The following is a 22645-nucleotide window of genomic DNA, read 5'->3' as shown; positions in this document are numbered from 1 at the left end:
TGAAATGGTGGCAGTTACTGGCTTTAGATTCTTTTGTTGGTAATTTTTTAAAAAATCTGTAAGCAGTTAATGACTGAGGTGAGTGAGAAAAGGTCATCTAAAACTAACTCCTGGGACCTTCTCCCCCCCAACCCCCCATCTCTCTCTCTTTCTCTCTCTCTCTCTCTCTGTCTCTCTCTTTCTCTGTTTCTCTCTCTCTGTCTCTCTGTCTGGCTCTCTCTTTCTCTGTCTCTGTCTCTATATCTTTCTCTCTCTTGTTCTTGCTCTCTCTGTCTGTCTCTCTCTCTCTCTGTCTCTGTCTCTGTCTCTGTCGTCTCTCTCTCTCTCTCTGTCTCTGTCTCTCTCTGTCTCTCTGTCTGTCTGTCTGTCTGTCTGTCTGTCTCTGTCTCTCTTTCTCTGTCTCTCCCCCCCTCTCTCTCATTACAGGGTGGGATAGCTGGGCAGCAGGGACAGGACAGGACTGTATGAACAGCATTTCCTAAAACTCTGGAAGCTGGGTCTTTGAAAAATTGTGTGTGCGTGTTTTAAAAGATTTTACTTTTGTGCAAAGGGAGTGAAAACTGCAACCTCCAACTTGGGTGATCTTAGACAAGTCACCCCATTTCAGGACGGCAGTTCCCTCAGTCGTAAAATGAAAAGGCTGGAGTTAATGGTCTCTAAATATATGCTCATATGATTCAAATTGTACTGTTATAGAATCCAAACGAACCAGGAGCAAGTCATTGGGATATTTTAGGTGAATAAATCTACACCAGGAAAAATTATTATTTCTCCCTCTCCTCCCAAGTTTTTTTTTTTCCTGGAGGGATTAGTGATATGGTAACTTGTCTGCTTTTAGGATGAAGCCTTTGGAAGGGAAAGACTTTTATGGTCGGGGTGAGAAATTCTAAAGTTGCTGGTTATCTGAGAAATGACTTTTTCTCTAAAAGGGACCATGACTACAGGAATATTCTCCTTAGAGTCGAATTCCTAGGAGAAATGCTTATCACCTGGTCTTTCTCCTATGGGGGGAAATGGACAAACTAAGGGGAGCTCAGAGAAATTTAATTTAATTCAACTGAATTTAAGAAGCATTTTCAAAGTACCTGCTGGGCGCCAGATAATATGCTGGCTGTTGGTGCCCCAAAGGTGAAAATGAACAAGTCCTCCGTTTCCAAAAGGGCCACCTTGTCCTTCGGAGGGAGCAGGAGTGGCCGACCATTGTCTAGATCGAGGCAAGGGGAGGATTGTACCCACCTGCCCAGAGCTGAAAAACTGCTTCAAGGAGAGCTTAGGAAAATCTAAATTTGGTTCCCCTAAACCCCGCTTAGGTTCCTCTAGCTGCCCTTGCCAACCCACCTATTTAGACAGAAATCTGTTTCCATCCAGGTCAGAAACAATCTGATGATCAGAAAGTTTATTGTTGCTCTCCCTAAGAGATTTTCCGGCTCCATGGCTCCCCCCAATGTGGCCTGGAGAATCTCAGGGAGACCAGGTTTTACCTGTTTGGAATTGCCCACAGGGAGTTCGGACTGTGCCAGCTCATGATTATTTAGCAACGTTGGCATTTTCCATCTTGATTTTTCATTTCTAGAGAAGGAGTTGTAAAAAGTCCCCTGCTCCTCTAAGAAGAATCTCCGTTGGTGATTTCTGTTTACCCCCCAAACACAATGTATGTTGTTCTTTTTAGGGAGCCTGTATTTGGGTAGGAGTTGAAGAAAAGTGTATGAGATTGTTTCTTCTATATCTGAAGAGAAAAAGAACAAACTGGGAGAGGGCTGGGGGTGGGACGGCGGCAGTCGGGGAGCAGGATGAGGACGGCTTTGGTGTTTGCTTTCAGTTTCGGTGGCTTGGTAGAGGTATCACATTGGAGCTTGAAGAGTCCTTAAAGGTCATTGGGGTCAGGGCTCTAATTTTACAGATAAGGAAACTGAGGCTTACAGTCAAAGCCCCAAAGTCAAGAGCCAGAATTGGAGGCCAGGTGTTCAGACTTCAAGCCCAGTGGTCTTTCCACTGGGTCACATGTTGGGGGGGGGTAAAGTGGAAGCTTGTGGTTCATTCTAATTTTCTCATATACCAAAGCCTAAAAGTCTCACTCCCTAGAATCAAGAAAATAATTTAAGAAAATCTCCTTTGTTAGCTGTGAGCTCAAGAGCTAACCCATGCATAGGATCCGGGGTCAAATACTGACTCGGCCATTTATTACCTGGATCATCTTGAGCAAGTGCCTTCTTTCTGAGTCTCATTTTCCTCATGTGTAAACTGAGGGAAGTTAAATTAGAGCATCTTTCCGGTGCAAAACTCAATTTCCATCCTCCTATCAGCTTTAAGATCTCACAAAGACATGGCTGAATGCTTCCATTTGAGCCTCCTAACATCGCCTCTTTGTGAGGCAGGACCCTCTGAACTGTACGATTCTTGGACTTCTCCAGAGTCCCCTGTAATGTCAAAGAGGGACTTGGGGCATCTCCCTTGTCCTCATCCCACTCTTAGTCTCCAGGAAGTCCTGGGCAGCCTCCCAAACCTTCTAGCTGAGGAAGCAAAGGCAAATGAGAAAAAAAAATGAGAAAAAAAATAGGATGAGGATCATTGAGGCACTGAGAGATTTAATGACTTGTTCAGGGCGAGTGACTTTTTAAGGGGGGGATTTAAACTTCCTGACTTTAAGTTCAGCGTCCCATAACTGACATTATCCTGCTTTATCAGCAATGAGGGGCTCATTGCTAGTTCCTTCCCGGGCCCTAAGAGGAGAGTCATAGACTTTAGTCATGAACGCTAGGCAGACCCTTAGGCCTCCTGGACACCGCTCAGCGGCTAAGGAGAGTTGAGAAGCAATGCCGAGCCATCCAGGGGGGTTGAGCCAGAGGAAAGCAAGAAGGAAAACAAATTTGCTGGTTTATGAACATAGATCAAGGTCATCAATTCTGGAAAATAAATGTGGGAGCTAAGGGTAAGGGAAATTTCTTTCCTTCCAGACTAGGGGCTGTTAAAAAAAAAGAAAAACAGGATGAGAAAATGCATTAAAATGTGTTGTCCTAAAGAAATCTGTTTTTAGGTTGTTGTGAACTGACATGTTGCTTTTTCTAGTCTTGAAACCCCCCGGTGGGGGCTCATGCCAATATCACCCCAGCCATGGAAGCCATGTTATCCCTGGGTGATTTACCAAAGTAATTGATATAAGAGATGATTCTCTCTCATATTTGTCTGGGGTATCCAGGGGAAGAGAAATGGGCACATGTGTGTGTGTGTGTGTGTGTGTGTGTGTGTGGGGAAAGAAAGAGAGAAGAGAAAAAAGAAAGAAGAGAGAGAGAGAAGGAGAAAGGGAAAGAAAAGGAGAGAAAAAAAGGGAAGAAAGGAAAAAGGGAAAAGAAAGGAAAAAGGAGAAGGGAAAAAAGAGAAAAAAGAAAGGGAGAGAAAGAGGGAGAAAGAAGGAGAGGGAGAGGAAGAAAAAGAGGGAAGAAAAGAAAAAGAGAAAGGAAAAGAGAATGAAAGAAAAAAGAGGAAATAAAAGAGAATGAGGAAAAAAGAGAGGGAAGAGGAAAGAGGAGAGAGAGAGAGAGGAAAGAAAAGAGAGAGAGAAAAGGGGCGGGAGGGAGGATTTCTAGTTTGGGCTCTCCATGGAAACCCCCTTCTCTCACCAGTCCCTCCTCCATGTTTTCCTTCCTCCAGAGCTGGGACTGACCACACAACAGAGAACAGCTCGTTCTGGCCTGAGAGGGCGGCCTCCCTTGTCCCCTGGGCAGGTGGGAGCTGCTCCCTGGAGGCAGCTCAGTGCAGAGGGCGGGTGGGGACTCTGAGGGCCAGAGCAGGCCCCGGGGACCCTCCCAAGGAGCGTGGCCCCTCTGAGCTCAGCCAGGACCCCAGACCTCAGCAGAGAAAGGCCACTGCTTCCAGCCTGTCACAGACCCCACAGCCAGAGGCAGGTAGGAGCAGAATGCTGTATCCAGAAGGCACGGGCTTGGGTTCGAAGGAGAACATCCTCCCTGGGTGAGCTTGGCTGCTCAGTATCCTCACTTTTAGTGTGGAGAAGGATGCTACACGAACCTTTAAGGTCCTTTTCAGCATTCTGTTTGGTGGTGGAGGGTAGGAAACACAAAACCAGGGTCTAGAGTTAGAAAAGCTTGGTTTTGGACCAGCTCTGTCATTTACTTGTGTGAACTTTGGACATTTGACTTTACTTTTCTGGACCTATTTCCTGTCCTTTAAAATGAGGGGATTGGCGGGATTGGGCTCCAGGCTCCCAGCCCTAAAACTATGGTCTACATAACTTTAAGTGAGCGACTCCACTTCCTGAGTCTCGTTTTCCTCATCTGTACTAAGATGAATAAGTTAGTCTCAATGGCCTTTTTACATTTTTTTTTAATGAGGTATTTGGGCTTAAGTGACTTGCCCAGGATCACACAGTAAGTGTAAGTGCCTAAGACCAGATTTGAACCCAGGTCCTCTTGACTCCACGGTTGGACTATCTCCCTGCCCCCCTCGGTGGCCTTTGAAATTCTTCCAATTCTAAATCCATGTTATATTCATTTGCCCACATGACCTTTGTCAAGTCATTTGCTGCACTTCAGTTTTTGGTGGAACGGTCCAGATAATTTAGACTCAGAATAATCCGGGTTGCAATTTTATGAGGTTTGGACGAATTTGCTTCTTTTCTGTTTGTTTTTAAAACTGCTTCCCAAGTCTCTGGTCTTGATGGCATCCAAGAAAGCTTGGATTTCATGGAGATGACTTCTACAGTTACTTCCCAAGAATGGGGACAAAAGGAAAACTGGGACAGAGCTGCCGGCCATCGGCTGAGCAGACCCTGGAGAGCCCAGCCCCAGAGGGATGGCCGGGAAGGTCCTGGGACCCCAGCTCAGAACCAAAAGGAACAAAGTTTAGACTCTCTACCCGCTGGGAGCTATAGCCAGCACAGCTGGAATCCGGACCAGGGCTGGCTCTTCCAGGGGGAGCTTGAGAACATACAGGGAGGGGTTCTCTGGATCCGGGTGCTATAGGCAAGAGGTGGTTGACTTTTGGGGCTCCTAAACTACCTACATTGTAGTGGAGAGGGAAGCAGATGGTGGTCCAATTCAGACCCCATGAAACTGTGGTGGACTAGGGATCCAAGCACCATCTCACTCACTCACAAGTCCCTTTACCTTAGAGACTCAGTTTCCTTTTTTGTAAGATGAGAGCATTGAAGTTTGATGACCCGTAAGGTCCTCTTCTGGATCTGTATTTCTGGGATTTACTAAATGTGTGATCTTGCCCAGGTCTCTTCTGCCAAGTAAAAGAGCAGGATGAGATGATTCCAAAGGCTCCCTCTTTCTACGAATCCTACAAGCCTTTGCCTTAAGCCTCAGAGCATGGTGAGGCTTAGAGACATTGAGGTCTGAGTTCAAATCCTGCCTTCTAAATCTCATCTGCTTTTAGATCTAGAAGTTGAAGGATGCTCTGGGATCATCTATCCAGCCCAACACTTTCAACTCATAAAGGAGGAAACTGAGGTTTCCAGAGAAAATCACTCAAAGTCACATAAGTAAAATGGCAGATCCAAGAATTAAACATGGGTCATCTGTACCCCATTGTCTCCAATCCCTCAGTATTATGGGAACAACCTGCTCATGGCAGCCACTAGCAGGTTGTTCCCTAATGGCCTCACACCCTAGTTCCTTCATCTGTAAAATGGGGCTAATCACACTGACATTAATTCCCTCAAGGAGGTGAATTGCTTTCAGGAGGTCTAAGGACAAGAGCACAGAATCTGAGGTTGTAGGATCCCAGATCCAGAGCTGGAAACAACTTCAGGGACCAAGAAACTTATTTTCCAGATGAAAAAACTAAGGTGCATTGAAAGAATATGACTTGCCTAAGGTCTCACAGGTAAATCAATTCTCTTCTGAGACCCCATTTTGGGATCTATAGAGGAGAATAGAATCTATAGTACTTACCCCTCAGGACTCTCACCAGGCCCAAATGGCACGTCCATAAGGCCCTTTGCTAGCTATGGAAGAGCCACAAATATTTATTAGATGCTCTGAAAGTATGATCCTATGAATAAATGATAGGAAGCATGGGGTCCGCCATCAAGGCGACCTTCCTAATCCAGGTGCCAGCTCAAAGATGGCAAAGCAGAGAAGGCCCTTTTGATTTCTGGAAGCCTTTTGGAGACGATCCCTGCCCATCCCAGAGAGGGCTGTCGACCACAAAGCAGTGGCCTAGTAAGAAAGCAGGTATCCCTCAGCATGAGCCGTGCGGCACCCCTGCAAGGACAATGACGGTTTTCCTTTTCTGAATTAGAGTGTGCTCTCCAGTGCTGAGGATGCTCAGTGCCTTCTTCCTTCTGGTTGTACAAGGATGCAGCAATTCAGCATTTGGAGGCCAGAAATGGACAATTTAAAAATCTTTTCTCTTGCAAAATGCCTTGAAGAATTTCCCCTGTCTCGGCCTTTGCGGTGGCTATTTATCCACTGGCATTATTACTATTCCTATTTTGATAATGGCTCGCTCAACGGCTTTAAGATTTGTGAGATGATTTGTGTAAATGAACTCATTTGAATTTCTGCCGTAACCTGGGGAAGTCATGGCTATTAGTCAAGAAGTTTTATTATCTTACAATTTCACAGATGAGGAAAAAGAAATAGTGGGTCAGTGATTTTTCCAGGGGTCAAATAGCTAGAAAGAGCTACGTCAAATGTTGGAGGAGAAAGGTCTCCATCAATGACTACATGGGCCCCCACGTAATAAGCTAGGGGGGAAAAACTGAGAAAAGCAAAATTTAGATTTCAAAAAGCACTTAGTCATGGGATTAGAGATTAAAAAGTGGGAGGGACCTTAGAAGTCATAGAATCAAATGCACTAATTTTACATGGGGTGGGAGAGAAGGTTAATAACCAGCCAATAAAAAACAAAGAAAGCCTTCCCGATTTGGGGGAGATCCACAGGCCATAAATATCACCCTTCCTGTATTTGTTCCAGGCCATTGAGCTTACAAGTTTTTCTTTTGCATAAAAAAAAAAAAGAAAAGAAAGAAAAGTCATTTATTTGTAAGAGCTCCTTAATTCTATGACTTCTGGATGTAGAAATCTGGGTTTCCTTTTGTCTCCCTTTCTCCCTGGTCACTTCTGCCCACCTGTTTTCTCTCTCCCTGGAGAACACAGAGCAGAGCCCAGGCCCTAAGAGGAGGCTCCCCTTTGTAAGATTCCCCAGAGCCTGATGTTTACAGAGCTGGAGAAGTAGCTTTTAACCCGAGCCTGGGTTTTCCTTTCATGCTCTTGTCTGGTCCCATCAATGGCCTCCTAATCCATATTTATAATGTTCAAAAGGACAGGCCCGGTGGGCCGGGTGTGGCCGGAGAGGCCCCGGTCCCATCAGGAGCTTTTGGACTTTGTGGCCTGCAGAGGCCTTCCAGGGGGGCAGTTCCCACTCGCAGAGGCCCACACCGGGAAGCAGGAAGTACAGACACTCCCTACCACTCCCTGGATGGGTGGCCCAGCAGCTGGCCCGCTGCCTGTCCCTCATCACGGCACAATTGCCTTTCCGTGCCCGTGGAGGCCATTTTCCTCCTTCCAGACAGGTCACATCAAAATGGCGGGGGCTTGGCGAGACCCTCTGCCTCCGCTCTCCCCTTCCTCGTCCTTCTGACCGAAGCCAGCCCACCTCCCCCAAGAGCCTCCCTCCAGGTGCCAGGAGCCTCTCAGACAGGGGCCTTTCCCCGGGCTCTGGGCCCGGCCTTTCGGAGGAGATTGAATGTCAAGGCTGAGCCCCTTTGTCCCAGACAAAGGACAGTAATTGAGTTGGCAGTCTCGGGGACGGCAGAGCCTTAAAGGCAGGTGCCTGGACTTTCCTCCCATTTCCCCCGGCCTGGCCTCTGTCCAATCCCACCTAACTCACTCCCCCTAACGTGCAGGCAGCGGGTTTTGGGGAGAGAGCAGGGACTCCAGACCAGACTCCTCACCTGCTTCTGACATGCATTTGTGTCAGGGGCAAATCCCAGGGCTGGGGGGCAAGTGTGGCCGTGCCTTAAGGCAGGGAGCCATTTCTCTGGGAGTTCTTTCTATCAGTGAAATCACAGGGATATTAATCTAAAACAAGGAACAGAATCCAAAGACCAAGTCAGAGCCCAGGCTTCCATTCTGTGCCTTAGGAGGCAGTTACTCTCATCCCCACCCAGGCAGCTTTATCTGGAGGACTTTGCTTTATTACCCGAAATTTCAGCCTCCTTCCTCCCCATGAGTTCCTTTTGGGATGTGTGACCCAACTCTCCTAATTGCTTTGATTTGCTATAAAGATAAAAGGGAAGATCGAGTCTCTGACGTCCTTTTATCCTTAAATCCTGGTTTATGGCAGCGCCTGATGTCACTAGCGCAATCCAGTCAGCCTCTCCCTGGGGGTGCTGGGACAGGGATGGGAGCCCTTCAGGAAGGTGGGGCAATCTGGGCTTGCAGTGATTCCTGGCTCCCTTCCCCAGGTCCCTCACTGCGGAGCTTTGGTTCTCGAGACTGTGACATGAGAGAGGAAATCTAGTGCAAAGTTTTCATTTCCCGAGGGAAGTAAACTGAGGCACGAAGAGGCGAAATGATATGGCCACGGTCACACAGCAAACATGGAGTCAGATCCAGAGCCTTCGACTATATCCTTTCTCCGTGTCATCACCACTGGCTGCTGGGAGCTCCCCTGCCCTTCTCCCTCCCTTCTCTGCTAAGGTCCCGTCTCTTGTGGGGAACTGCCTAACGGCTGTGGCTCCTCCTTTAAGGGTTACCCTAAAGCAGGACCGACCCAGGGATCCCAAGGCCTCCTCATCTTGGATCCTGGGATCTGGCAAAAGGGTCAGGTGCACATTTCTCTTGTCTCTCTGTCTCCTTGTCCTCCCTCCACTTCCCCCAAAGCAGGGGCTCCAGGCCGGGTTAGGTGAGCTGGCTCCTCCTCGACCTTGATTCGGGGCTACCATTACCATCTTACTGGGCAGCATTGGATGGTGTCTGTGTTTCTAATACTGCCTGGTAATGATGATGATGGGGTCCCGCGGACAACGTGGAAAGTACCAGCGAGGGACCCGCTACAGGTCAGTGACGTCGGAGCGGGGGGACTGCCTCAGGGAGGGGGCTCTGGGAGGGGGCTCCTGGCAGGGTGGGCTGGTGAGAGGCGGCCGTCACAGAGCAAACCGAAGGGGCCAGAGCGGGACAGACGGACTGCCAGGGAGGGAAGAGATGTGGATGGGGAGGAGAGACGCAGGAGAGAGAGAGGGGTGAGTGGACAGAGAGGGAGGAAGGACATGGATAGACACAGGGAGGAGAGAGATGGATGAATGGACAGACAAAGTGGGAAAAAGGACAGAGGTAAGGAGGGAGGAAAGAGGTAGAGGAGAGACAAACAGGCTAATGTATGGAGACAGAAAGAGCCACAGACAGAAAGGGAATAGAAAAGGCCACTGGCGGAGATAAAAAGACCCACCGAGATGCAGGGTCAGAGACAGCCCCAGAGAGACAAGGAAGCACTGGGGAGAAGCCGGTGTCTTTGGCCCACAGGAGGATACAGGATGCACTGGTTTAAGGAAAGCTGAAAGGCAATCCTGGGTGGGGGTGACCCTGAGTCCTAAGGTATCGTGACCCGACCACAGGCACAGAGCAAGGCTAGGGGTGCAAGCCTAGCAAAGGGCCTCTGCTGTTGTGGAAACTCTTCCTTCTTCCCATCCCTGTGGCCTTCCCTGAGAATTATTCACACAGGAGAAGCAGCTTGCAGACATGGAACATGACGCCCTCGCACACTCACACTTGCACACTCACTCTTGCACACTCACACTTGCACACTCACACTCATATTCACACCGGCACTTTTCTACATGTGCTGAACGATCTGTAAAACCTTTATCTGATTTTACTTATCTGCAAGGCCCCCCTATTAAAAATCTGGGGCTCGTTGGACCCATTTAAGTGACGGGGAAACAGTTTGTTTGGCTACTTGCTGTCACGTAGCAAGCTCATGGGGCCTGTGACTTATCCCCCTTCCACTGATAACCCTGGGCCTCTGTCCTTCCAGCCAGCCCCATCCTTGGCTGGGGGTTAGGCCGGTCTGCAGGTCAGTGCCACTGGCTGCTGGGAGCTCCCCTGCCCCTTCTCTTTCCCTTCTCTGCTGAGATCCCATCTCTAGCACTAAGTCCATCCCCGGGTCCGAGTTACTGCCTAATGGCTGTGGCTCCTGCTCCACAGACCTCGAATAGAGGAGAGCAGAAGAGCCCTTGAAGGGTTACTCTAGAGCAGAACAGACTTGGGGACCTGGGCCCGTGAAGAGAGAATCTGAGCTGTTCCCACATATACTTTGTGGTTTTCCTGTCTGTTTGAAGACTCGAAGCGATCCAGGAAGTCCTCGACTTAGTGATACTTACTGGCGGGAGCCTAACTAGTGATTTCTCGGGCTCCCCTCGGATGGGTATCGTGGCCCTGGAGCAGGTGCTCCGAGTGCACCTGGCAGGTGCTGAAGGGACTTAAAACAGACCGAACAAACAACAACAAAAATGCCCTGACAATAACAACATGGAGCCCGCCATTTGTTTGAACTCCTCGGGAGGGATCCTGGCCAAGAGCACTCACCAGGAAGGGCGGGCTAGGGGAGGGAAGGGCTTCCTCGTGGCCCCGGAGGGACAATGCAGGGTTGCTTTCTGTCTCCCATGTGGGGAAATCCAGGGATTGTTCCTCACTAAACCAGGCTGGTGCCTGTAGCAGCCAGTCCCCTGCCCATGTGTGCCAAGAACACTGGGGGAGGGACTGTCATCCCGCCAGGTAGCTTGGAGTGGATGTGCTCCTCCGCTGCAAGGAGCCTCAGGGATTATCTAGTCCAAGCCCCTCGTTTTACAGACGAGGAAACCGAGACTGGACAGATGTCCTGGGTCAGCTCTTCTGAGAGCCTCTGGTCACCTTCTTCCCTAACGGACAGGCTCTGAACCCACGGGGCCTGCCGGAAGGCCGATGGCACACTCACCAACCCCCCAGAGCCGGCCAGGGCGGACCCCTGTGGGAGTTCTGCAGACTGGCCTTGCCTTCCCCCTAGTTTGGAGGTTCCCTGAACAAACAAGGTCCTGGGAGATGTCTCTCTCAACCTCCTGCCCATCCCCTTGGGCCCTTGCCCTCCTCCCCTGATCCCGTCCGGAACTCGGCTCAGCCACCTGACTTTTCTACCTGTTGGGAGAAGGGCAGCGGAACCTCAGGGGGACCAAAGATCACGGCAAGGTCATCAGTGCTGCTCCAGCCCCGTGGCACGAAGTGGGCCTCTGTGGGCATCTTACTAGACAGTGCTGGATTTTTGGATGTATTCTAACACTGTCTGGTAACGATGTTTAAAGAGGGAACCCGACCCGGCAGGTGCCTGAGGATGTGTGAAGATGCTGGAGATGCTGACCCGGCCACAGGAGAGAGAGCGGGTCCCTGGGCCGGGAGCTCTCACCTCGAGCTCCTGTGTGAGAAGATGGAGCCCGGCACTGGGCACTGAGAAGGTGGGTATTGGAGGGACAAAGCTGGAGGTCTGGGGGAGGAAGGGTCAGTCTATCTGGGGCTGAGCAGACACATCAGGACAAGTCTGGAAATGCTGGTCCTCAGGGCCCCTGGGAAGTGGTCCCAGATCTCTGGTCAGAAGGTCCCGGCTTTGCTACCCGTTCCCCCCTTGTGTTGGGTAAGTCTTGGGCACCCGAGCTCTCTGCGAGCTGTAAATTGAATGGTTGGACCCAGTGACCTCTGGGGCTCTTCCAGGGACAGGTCCCCAAAAGCAGCCCAGCTAAATGGCTCCTGGGGCATTTGCCTTCTGTGTCTGCTTCAATCCCAGGATGCCTTCCTGGGACCCTGTGCTCCTTTGCTCAGGGCACAAGTGCCCAGTTATCTGAACATCTAGGAACATGCGAGAGACAGAACAAGCTCTTACCTACCAGAGCTTAGCCTGCCAAGGACCCCAGGCCGGGGGGCCAGAGACAAAGTAGAATCTGGGTAGCTCCATGACTAAGCATGAAAATATGAAGCCCCACGCCCTCCCCTTCCCCCCTGGAACGCCCTCCATTGTACAGTGCCGCCCACGGAGGGTTCTTTCTTTCAACTGGAGACAGATTACATTTCAGGGGAGAAGCCCGTTCTTTTTGTCTCCCAGACAATGAGGGAAAACCGTTTCCAACCTGGCTGCCATACTGGGGCAGTGATCAGATGGGGGCTGGTGGCTTTGTGGACTGGGTTCTGTGAACAAGGATTAGCCCTATTGTTCTACGCTCCCCCCCTTTCAGGGAGTGGGGGGTGCTGGGAAGGCTGGAGAGAGGCAGCAAATTGTCTTTTTTCTCCCCTAGAATGAAGACCAGAATCTACTCTCGTATTCTCGGTATCCCTTTTTAATTTATATTTTATTGTTTTTCTTGGAGAATATATTTGACGAATGTGGGATATAAAAAGCTTAGGTCATTTTTAAAAACAAAAGCAGAGAATGGAGAAAAGTGCCTTGTAGAGTGAGGTCTCAAACAGAGGAGAAGGGAGACCCCAGAAGATAAAAGTTGATGACTTCAGTTGCAATGACACTAAAGAGCTATTGCCCAAACAAAATCAATGCAGCTAGAATAAGAAGGGAAGCCATCAATTGGGAAAATGCATTTGACAACTTAAACCTTAAGGACTCCAGAGATTCTTGAGCTACTGAGAGCTGAGCAAGCTGCTCAGTCAATATTCAGCAAAAGATCTCACAAGGATCAGTCAAAACCCGCCATCTAACACAGTTAAGCCTCAGTCCGTTGTCTGAGACAAGAAGCACAAAGTGACCTAGAATGTATAGGAATCAAGAGTTCCTGACCCTAAATCCAGTTCTCTTCCCACATCACGTGACCTCCTACAATGTAAGGTCTTGCCTTGTTTTGGGGGCCTTTAGTCCAGGCCCCAAGCTGGTATTCCCTGGCTCCCCGGGCCCTTGTCTTTTAGAGCTAATCCCTAAAGAATGAAAGAACCGCCATTTCTTTGTAGCTGCACAAAGGCAGCTAGAGCAGATGGAGAACACCTGTTCTTCAGGATGCAGGGAGATGGGTGGGTACCGTCCCTCTGTTGGCTTAGGGTGTGTTAATAAGTGTGCTCAATGTTTGCCCACATCCTCATTTCCGCTTCTAACCACCGGGACTTTTGAAGGGGGAAGAATGGATTCCAACCCATTGCTTTCCTTTCCCTTTGTTATAAGGCTGATAATAATGATAGCTGGTGTTTATATAAGTTCCATCCATTGTCTCAGTGGAGTCTCCCAGAAGCTCCTCGGGGGAGGTGGGGCCTGCGAGTATTGTTCTCACTGGCACCAAACCCCCATGCTCCAATGGTTCTTGATGGAGCGGCTCCCTCCAAGATGGCGTCCAGCCCGCCTTCTCCCTTTCAACAATGAGCACAGTTATGGAGAACTCAAAAATCTCTGTAGCCCTTAACATTGTCAAATGCATTTTCCCAATTGATGGTTTCCTTTCTTATTCTAGCTGCATTGATTTTGTTTGGGCAATAGCTCTTTAGTGTTATTGCAATCTAATCGTGCTCCTAGGAGAACCAGGCCCACCATGACTCACTGGACCTGGAGGGCCAATTTTTAAGCTTCTCCCAGCCCAAGGATATCTCTCTCCCACAAACTTTTGCTTCCAGATGTCCTTTGTTTTTCCTTTTATCTTTAGTGCTCGATAAATGCTTGTTGACTTAAGTTAACCCTGTCTTCAAACCAATCACCCCCTCCCCCATGCCCACATTTTCCCCCTTTTTCCCAGGAGGGCCCCACCCAGACACAGTTTCTCCTGGTCCCTGCTTGGGTTTTGGGGCCTCCCTTTCCTGTGGGAATGCTTGCCCGGCCCTCCCCTTAGTTCCTCCATGCTCTCTCAGGAGCATTAGAACGAACTTCAGAGGTCCCTCAGCCCAACCTCCCACTTTGTACAGGTGAGAACTCGGGACCACATGGGTAGCAAACGTAGGACCTAGAAGAAATCAACCTCTGAATTTTACACTTGGGGAAACTGAGGCCCTGACAGGTCGTGACTCCAGATGGAGCTGGGGCTCTACCCTGTGCCTCCTCCCCGTGGGCCAGCGAGTTTCTCAGCACAGACTGAGTGGCCAGGACTGCCCAAGCCCAGACTCTCCCCGGGCTCGCAGCAGAGGCCACAGGTCTCCTGGGGAAGGGGTTCAGGGTTAAAGCTGGAGGCCGGAGCCAGCCCTGAGGTGGGGACCTCTCTCTTTGTCTCTGAGCTCGTGGCTCGGCTCAGAGTGGAGAGGGCAGAAGGGCTTGCCTCTGTGGGGAAGGAGGAGGAGGCTGGGAAGGCTCCTGCTAATCAGCTCCTGTTACTGATTAACCACTCTGGAAGTCATTCAGGAAACTGTGGGAGACGCAGGGACTTGGCAAACGGGACTTTAACGAGAATTTAAACAAGTTCATTTACAGAATAAACTCAGATCAGGGTGTTTGCAGATCCCCCGTTGGCTGGCTGGGAGGGCGCCAGGAGTGGACGGGAGAGAGATGGGAGTGCCTGAGCTTTGTGGAACGGAGGCGGGGAGGCCCTTTGCCCCAAAAGGCATGAAGAGGCCAGAACCGAGATCTGGGTTCTGAGTGGGCCTCTGTGGGATCCTGGGCTCCTAGAATAAGGGGACGGGTATCCCACGATCCTTCAGTACAAGTCACCGGTTCTGGGGGACAGGTTTAAGGTGGTAGGAATCCTGCAGGTCAACGGAGACCGATCCGTTCATTTTCTAGGTGGGGACACTGAGGCTCAGAAAAGGCAAGGGCTGGCCCACAGGCACTCAGCTAACTGGTGTGGAGGCAACATTTGAATTCAGATCTTCCTGACTCAAGAGTTATCCATGTTATCCATACTGCAGGCTGCAACTGCCTCTCTAAACCTCAGTTTGCTCATCTATAAAATGGGGGTGAGGGAGAATCATAGAATGTAAAGTTCTTGAGGGCATTTTGTTTCCCAATCTCCAGAGCCTGACACAGTTCTAGGCTCACAGAACATGGGATGGGATGGGGTGGGGCTTAATAAATGCTCTTTGATTGATGGAATTAAACACATTCTTAGTCTCTACCTCACAGGAGTGATGTGAGGTTTTGTGAACTTTATTTTACATTGAAATCTTAGCTTTGTAAACTTTCTGTACTATTTGGAATCTGGGCTGTGTGTGGACACATTTCCCTAAAAGGGAAAATGGACTTTCCCAGACTCCACAGTGGGTTCACCCTCGCAGGAAGTCAAGTGGTTTAAGCACCATCACCAATCATGCCCAGCCTGGCCCCTCCCTAGCCTTTGGAGACCCTAAGAGCTGTCCCTCCCTCCCCCCCACCTCCAGGGAATCTCCCCTGGGGATTGTCCATTCTGAGCCACCAAGGTTGGCCCTGGCGCCCTCTGAGGATGGACACTTCCGCTGGCTCCGGCATCCTTCCTTCTTTAGGCCTTGGGGACCCCGAGCCCAGAGCTGCCTCCCCACCATGGGGGCTTCCCCGTCTCCCCCTCCTTCTTCCCTCCCTTCTGCTTCAGGGAATCTCCGCTGGGGATTGTCCACTCTGAGCCACCGAGGTTGGCCCCGGCGCCCCCCAAGGACGGACACCTCCACTGGCTCCGGCATCCTCCCCACCCTGCGCATCCCACTGGATATGGTGCCTGCTGATTGGTGTCTTACCAGACAAAGTTAGATCTCGCTATTTCTGTCTAATACTGTCTGGTAATGCCATTGGTCACACTGGCAAGATCTTCGTCTCCGAGGACGCCGGGGCCTCCTGATGGCCTTGAAGACACGGGGGGTGCAGGGAAGGCTGGGCCGGGGGCCCTGCCCTGGATTTGGCTGTGACCGGAAAGCTGCCCGAGAGCCCGGCCCAGAGTCCAGCCAGATTGGGGAGGAGGGTCCCACCTCTTCCTCCTCTGGATATCCGCCCCTGATCGCCTGTATCCCCCCCAGCTTAAATCTACATTTGAACCCACAAATTCTCACGATTATCTCCCCCATTCGAATCTGAACATTTTTAAATCACTTTTTGTTTTTCTGTCTGTATTCCTGCTCTCAGCAAAGTACACAGTAAGTACTCAATAAAGGCTTTTCATTCATTCATTCCATTCATTTCCCCAAGATCGTACATGTAGCATGTGGCAGAATTAAAATTCAGATCCTCATCTGACTCCAAACCCAAGGTCCCCTCCTCCATCCTCATGATGTAGGTGCCCCCCAACCTCTGAAAGCCAAACCTTAAGAGTCCTGCATCCACCAGTGATCTCAATGAGCTTTCAACTTCCAAGGGGATCAACTCCCTAATTTGACAGATGGGGAAACAGGTCCAGGAAGGCAAAATCAACCTCTTCAAGGTCACCCAGAGCAAACTTATGGGATTCCAGCCATCAGGCCCGAAAGGACCCCCCGGAGGAGGAAAGTGCAGGCTCAGAGAGGTGCAGGGCCCCCAGATGCTGCTGCTTTCCATCCTTCACCTTGGCAAGGTCACCAGGCTGGGGAGGTCAGGCTCCAGATCAGACCAAGCACCCAGGGGTGCCGGCTCCTTGCTTCCTGCCCATCCAGCTCAGCCAGACCCTTTTGTTGAAAAGCAGTCTTTTTTCCCCCTGCTAACAAGGCCCTCTATTCATATGAGTTTTTAAAATTGAACTGAAGGTAATTTGAGGAGGGAGGGAAGGACAAGTGGGAGGAAAGGCTGCTTAGAAGGGGTGAGCCTGCCTGAGCTGACCCGGAGCCTCTTCCCTGCCCCTGTTTTTCTTTTCTTTTTCCCAGAGGCTGAATCCCAAGCAGGGGCTCCGGCTTCAGTGTCTCTTCTGGCCCCTAAGGTGATGGAGTCAGAGCCTGGCTGGGGCAGCCGGCGGTGGCCCAGGGCCTGCCCCCCTTCCATTGCCTCTCATGGGTCAAGGCAAGCAAGCCCTGCCCTCCCTGACTCAGACGCTCAAGGGGAGGACTGCTTGGGAAAGGGGAGGACGGCTTGGGAAAGGGGCAAGTCTAAAACCGAGTTAAGTGATCCCATGTAGAGAAAGCCACAAGGCTGGGGGACGGCTCTCTCCTGGTCCTGCCTAGGTCACCCAGAGCAGATGAAGGGGCCTGAGCTTGGTAGCCCTGCTTGGGAGTCTGTAGAATCCTAGAGTCCTAGATCTTAAGGGAGCTCAGAGGTCATCTGACAGATGGGGAAACTGAGTCTGGGAGGGGGAGGGAAGAGACCCAAGGTCACACAAAGCTGACTCTGGAGCCCAAGCCATCCCTCTTTGCACTCACTCACACTCTTCTCACATCTATTTTTTTAATAGCTTATTTTCAAAATATATGCAAAGGTAGTTTCAACATTCACCTTTGCAAAACCTTGTGTCCCCAATTTTTCAACCTCCCTTCTCCCACGTCCTCTCCTAATATAGGTTAAAAACATGCAGTTCTTCTACACATGTCCATATTTATCATGCTGCACAAGAAAAATCATCTCAAAAAGGGAAAGAGAAAACAAAAGCAACAAAAAAGGTGAAAATACGATGTGGCCATCCACATTTATTCCCCACAATCCTCTCTCTGGATCCCATCTAATCTTTTATCAAATGTTATCATATTTCTCTCTTCTCACCCTTGTACAATCACTCCCCTGGGGTGGAAGGGCCTCCTTACGCCAGGACTGTTGCAATAGTTGCTTTTCTCAAGTTTCTCCTCAATCCAATCTGTGCCCTGTTCAGCCACCTGACTGAGACTTTCCTAAAGTGAAGAACACAACCCTGCTCAAGAAACTTCAGTGGCTCCCTATTACCTCCAGGATCAAATGTAAACTCTCCCATCTCTGTGCCTAGTATGTGGGTGCAGGGGGTGAGGAGACACTGTCTTGATCCAGAGGCAGAAACCAGGAATATCTGAGCTTGAGTCAAGGAGTATCTGCTAGAAAGGAGGGGTGCCTCAGTTAGGGAGGATGGGGAAGCCTCTGGGACCCCTCAGTGAGGCTGCCAGGTGGAAGCATCAGACTCTGGGATCACCGTCAGCACCCTGAGGTGACACCCCAGTGGCCCAGCCCTAGTTACAGCTCTGCCGGACCTTGGGAAGCCACCTCATGTTTCCATGTGGATCTAGGAGGCAGAACTCTCTCCTCCAGTGTCTTCCTAGGGCATCTTCCCCACTGGAACCAATAACAGAACCAGAGAAAAAAGAGATATGACTAATACTAATTACTAATGAATCCTTGATCTGACTGCTGCTGGCTGATCCAGCAATACTGGGGGATGGAATAGTGCTCCTTTAGGGAGCACTTAGTCCAGAGTGATGTTTTCCTTGATATCTTATTTGAATCTCATAAAGCTAGGTTCTATTATTATCCACGGGACAGAATCCAGCCCTGGGGGGGATTCTGGGGGCTTAGGACCAGTGGCCCCCAAGACCCAGAGCTGGCAGGGATCTCAGAGGCTGCTCCTCTGGCAGGAGGGAACTTCTAAGGAGGTCAGGTGGCCAGCCTCAGGACACAGAGAGTTAGCTGGCAAAGGCACATTTTGAACCCAAGACCTTGCACTCATGGAGCGAGCCCCACTGACCTCATATCCTGTTTCTATTGAGAGTGCACGGGGACCAAAATTGAATTTATTGAATTTACTTTTTTTTTTTTTTTTTGCTGAGGCAATTAGGATTAAGTGACTTGCCCAGGGTCATACAGCTAGGAAGTGTTAAGTGGCTGATGCAGGATTTGAACTTCAGCGCAGCACTCTATCCACTGAGCCATCTAGCTAACATTTTTATTGAAAAAAAAAAACAATAAAAAGAACGATTTTTCAGCCGACAGTTCCTTCCTCCCTGCCTTTACCTTGGTGGTGCCTCACACCTAGAATGCCATCCCTTCTCACTTTCATCTCCCAGAATCCCCGGCTCCCTTCAAGGCTTAGCTCAGGTCCCATCTATAAAGCCCCAGCTGCTTCCCCTTCCACCCCTAAAACCGGCACCTGTTTTGTAGGAATCTATAAACGTACAGATTGTCTCCAACCACAGTCACCCCCTCCCCGGCTGCAACAAAAAGTGGGTGAGCCGTTTCTGGGGGTCTCCTCCCCCTGAGCATGCAGGCCTCGGGACCCATGGGAAGTGCCCGTGAGCACTCGCCCCCCACACGCTCCATCAGGGCGTCAAATATACACTTCCCTCCCCCGCCAGAGCCATCTGAACCGCCCCGAGATGTTTTCCAGTGTCAGAAAGGGGCCGGAAAGAAATCAGGCTGGGATGATTCCAGGGCGCGGGAGTGATTGCAATGGCTGGTAATCAGCGCCAGACACGCAGAGGCCGGGCCGCTCGGGCCTGGTGATTTACACTGATTGGATGTTTGAGTCAGGTCGTGGGACCCGAAAGGACGCGGGCGCTGGGGGGTCCCGGAGCCCGGCTCGGAGGCGCGTGTTTCATGGCGTATTTAACGCAATTGTGTATATACATACATGTACGTGTGTGTCTTAGGTGAGACAACCCGGACTGAGTGACCTGCCCAGGGTCACGGTTAGGAAGTGTTAGGTGTCTGAGTCCTCATTTGGACAAACGTCCTGCTGCCTCTGGGGCCGGTGCTTTAGCCACTCCCCCAGCTGCCCCTCCTATGATAATGTTATATGTGATGTGTCCTCGCATTAACACCTCGTATAAGTTGTAAAGACAGAGCGTCCACAGTCTCAATTATCCTCATCCTGAGAAGTAATTACTTTTATTGTCCCCAATTTACAGTCAGAGAAACAGAGAACAGAGCTTCAATGACTTGCTCAGAGCCCCACAGCTAAGTGTCTGAGGCTGGGTTTGAATTCAAGTCTTCCTAAACCCCTCTGTTTCTCTGTTTTTCCCTTTCCGTTCCTTTATTTTGATTCTTTCTGTTTTTTCCTCTTTTTATCTTGCTTGTTTCCCATTCTTGTCTGTTTTTTTTTTCTTGTTTCTCTGTATCTTTTGTTTCGTTTTTTCTCTTTCTCTGTATTCCTGTTTGCTCTTTGTATTCTTCTGTTCTTCTTTCTCTTCTTCGTTTTTGTTCCGTTTGTTTTGTTCTGTTCCTTCTTTCTTTTGGGTTTGCCTTCTTTCTTTCTGTTTTCCTTGCTTTTCTTGATTTTTGTTCTCTCCCTCGTCCTCCCAAACCCCCGGCCCCTGCCCCCCTTGGGATCCCGGGCCGGCTGGGTAAAAGGGCAAAAACCGGCAAGGCCCCCTTCCACCAATCCGCCCGGACAGGTAAAACCCGGGACATGTCTACACAAGTAAGGACAAAACGAATCGGTAAGCCCACGGGGCCCCAGCGCGCAGCAGGGTGAGAACCCTTTGTGGGGCCCGGGGGGCGTCACCCACAGCCCCACAGCGGCATGATGAGGGACCCCATTTACAGATGCAGAGGCCGAGGCCAGGAGAACGACAGAGGCCAAGTGACGGGCTCCGGGTCACTAAGCCGCTGCCCCAGCGTTTCTAAGGGTCTCCCATTCGCCTCCCTCGGTGAAGCCCTGGGCCCGCGGGTGCCCCCCCTCCCGGGGGGGGGGGGGGATGGGAGGGGGGGGGGATGGGGGGGAGGGGGGACCGGGGGGCAAAGGGGCGGGGGATGGGCGGGGGAGGGGGAGGGCGGGGGGTTGTGTCCAATCAGGCCCTGGGCGCCTCTCCTCTTTGGATAAAGGGGCCTTCTTACGGCGAGAAGCCTCGCGGTGTTTCCATCACTGCTTATTTCTGTCATTTACGGAAATCGGGAGAGACGGAGGTCAGGGAGGAGCCGGCTCCCCGGTCACCTTCCGCGCGCGGGCCCGGGAAGCCCCTCCTCCTCCCCCCCCCCTCCTCCTCCCCCTCCTCCTCCCCCCCCTCCTCCCCCCCTTCCGCCTGTCACGGGGGGGCCTTCCCCGCGCCTGTCGCGCCTGCCAGCCTGGCGGGCCGCCGACTCCCGAACGGGCCGGTCCGCGCCAGCCCCGCCCCCGGCAGCGCGGCCGCGGCCCCCGGCGGGGGGGAGGGGCTCCCCCCCTCCCGGCGCTGCCTCGGGGGGGGCGCTGCAGGGCCTGGGCGCGGAGGGAGGGGCGTGGAGGGGAAGGGCTGGGGCCGCGGGAAGGCCCCCCGGGGGCCTGCCGGGTGGCCCAGCTGGCGCGCTCCCGGGGCCCGGGGCGGCCTCCGGGTCCCCGGGAGGCGGACCCGGGCCGGCGGGCGGGCGGGCGTCACCGCTCGGTGTCCGAGCCGGGCTAGTCACGGGCGGTCCTCGACGTCTGCGGGGCGTCTCCCACCTCCACACCTTCCCGCGGGCTGTGAAGGCCGCTGAGAATCCTTGGCCTCCTGCAAAGCCCGCCGAAGCCGTCCTGGGGGGAGAGCGATTCTTTTCTCTCCTCAAATGGCCGCGCACACACACACACACACACACACCATGGAATGATGTCAGTTAAGTCAGTCAGCACACATTTAAAAGTGTTTGCTTCTAAAACAATCCCAATAGACTGTGGGGAGAAAACGCCATCTGCGTCCAGAAAAAGAACTATGGAGATTGAATGGAAATCAACACAGGCTCTGTTCACTTGTTTTCTGTTTTTTTCCTGTTTTTCCCTTTTGTTCTGATTTTTCTCTCCCAACATGATTCGTAAAGCAATCTGTATTATAGACATATATATGTTTTAAAGTCTTTGCCATATATCAAGCACAGGGAATACCAAGAAAGGTCAGAACCTCCCCTTGATCTTTAGCAGCATCCAGGCTGATGGGGGGACAGTGGTGTCCCTCCAAGGCAAGGACAGGGTAAATTGAAGGTGCTAACTAGCATTGGTAGGGGGGACCTTCTGCAGAAGGTGGGGTTTGGAATGAGATTCAAAGACATGGGCAGGAAGGAGAGCAATCGAGGTGGGGAATGGATGGAGTGGGGAGGTATCGAAGGAGCAGCAGAGGGTCCCGAGGAGACCAGAAAGGTGGGAGTATCCGCCCCTCCAGGGCAGGATCTGTTTTCCCTTTCTTGGTACACTCAGTGACAAGTATAGTGGTGTTTCTGTTCAGTCGTTTTCATTTCTCTCTGACTCTTTGTGACTCTATTTGGGGTTTTCTACTGAAGCAGTTTTCCATTTCCTTCTCCACTCGTTTTGTAGAGGGGGAAACTGAGACAGACAAAGGTAAGTGAGTTTCCCAGAGTCACACAGCTAGGAACTATCTGAGGCTAGATTTGAACCCACACCTTCCTGGACCCAGGTCCAGCACTTTGTACACTACAGCATCACCTAGCTGCCCCTGTAGAAATCCGGGCTAGAAAAGGGATATGAATAATATTTCCAGGATTTTAAAGCCTCACTAACAGGTGTTAGCCTGGGAGCTATCTCTAGTTCTCAAACTATTCCCTTGGGGATCCTTCCAACCCCATCTACCAAAATAATCCTCTGATCCCATTATTCTCTGCTCCAAAAGCTTCAGTAGTTCTCTAGTGCCCTGAGGATAAAACTCCCCCCAAAACACAAAGTTCCTTATAATCTGACTCCAATCAACTTTATGAAACTTCTACTTTATTTTCTTTTATTAACTCTATGTTAAAATTAGCTAAACCGACTCATTTACTGTTTCTCAGACTTGGTATTCTGGCTGCTTTTCCAGACTTTTTAATGAACTTATGGAAAGTCCCCAAGTTTGGAAGGAGTTAGAAGTATGATGTGGCCCCCAGGGAAGCTAATGGAAACTTAGAATGTATTAAGAAGGGCAGGAATCCAGAAAAGAAAAGGTGACTGATAGTTCCTGGGTACTCTGCCCAAGACAGACCTCATATG

The 22645-nt window shown here is 50.9% G+C and overlaps 2 non-coding genes across 2 annotated transcripts; both read left to right on the top strand.

The window, feature by feature from the left end:
• The first annotated feature begins 8851 nt into the window (after positions 1-8851).
• On the top strand, positions 8852-9001 carry MIR200B (microRNA mir-200b). The gene has a single exon (NR_105711.1). It is a non-coding gene; the product is annotated as a microRNA mir-200b (primary transcript).
• Positions 9002-11171: 2170 nt separating this feature from the next.
• Positions 11172-11321, top strand: MIR200A (microRNA mir-200a). The gene has a single exon (NR_105712.1). It is a non-coding gene; the product is annotated as a microRNA mir-200a (primary transcript).
• The last annotated feature ends 11324 nt before the right edge of the window (positions 11322-22645 follow it).

Source organism: Sarcophilus harrisii, chromosome 3 (assembly GCF_902635505.1).
Source record: "Sarcophilus harrisii chromosome 3, mSarHar1.11, whole genome shotgun sequence".
In the NCBI taxonomy this organism is placed as follows: Eukaryota; Metazoa; Chordata; class Mammalia; order Dasyuromorphia; family Dasyuridae; genus Sarcophilus; species Sarcophilus harrisii.
Note: the sequence above shows the minus strand (reverse complement) of the source record. Positions and strands in the feature narration are given on the sequence as shown.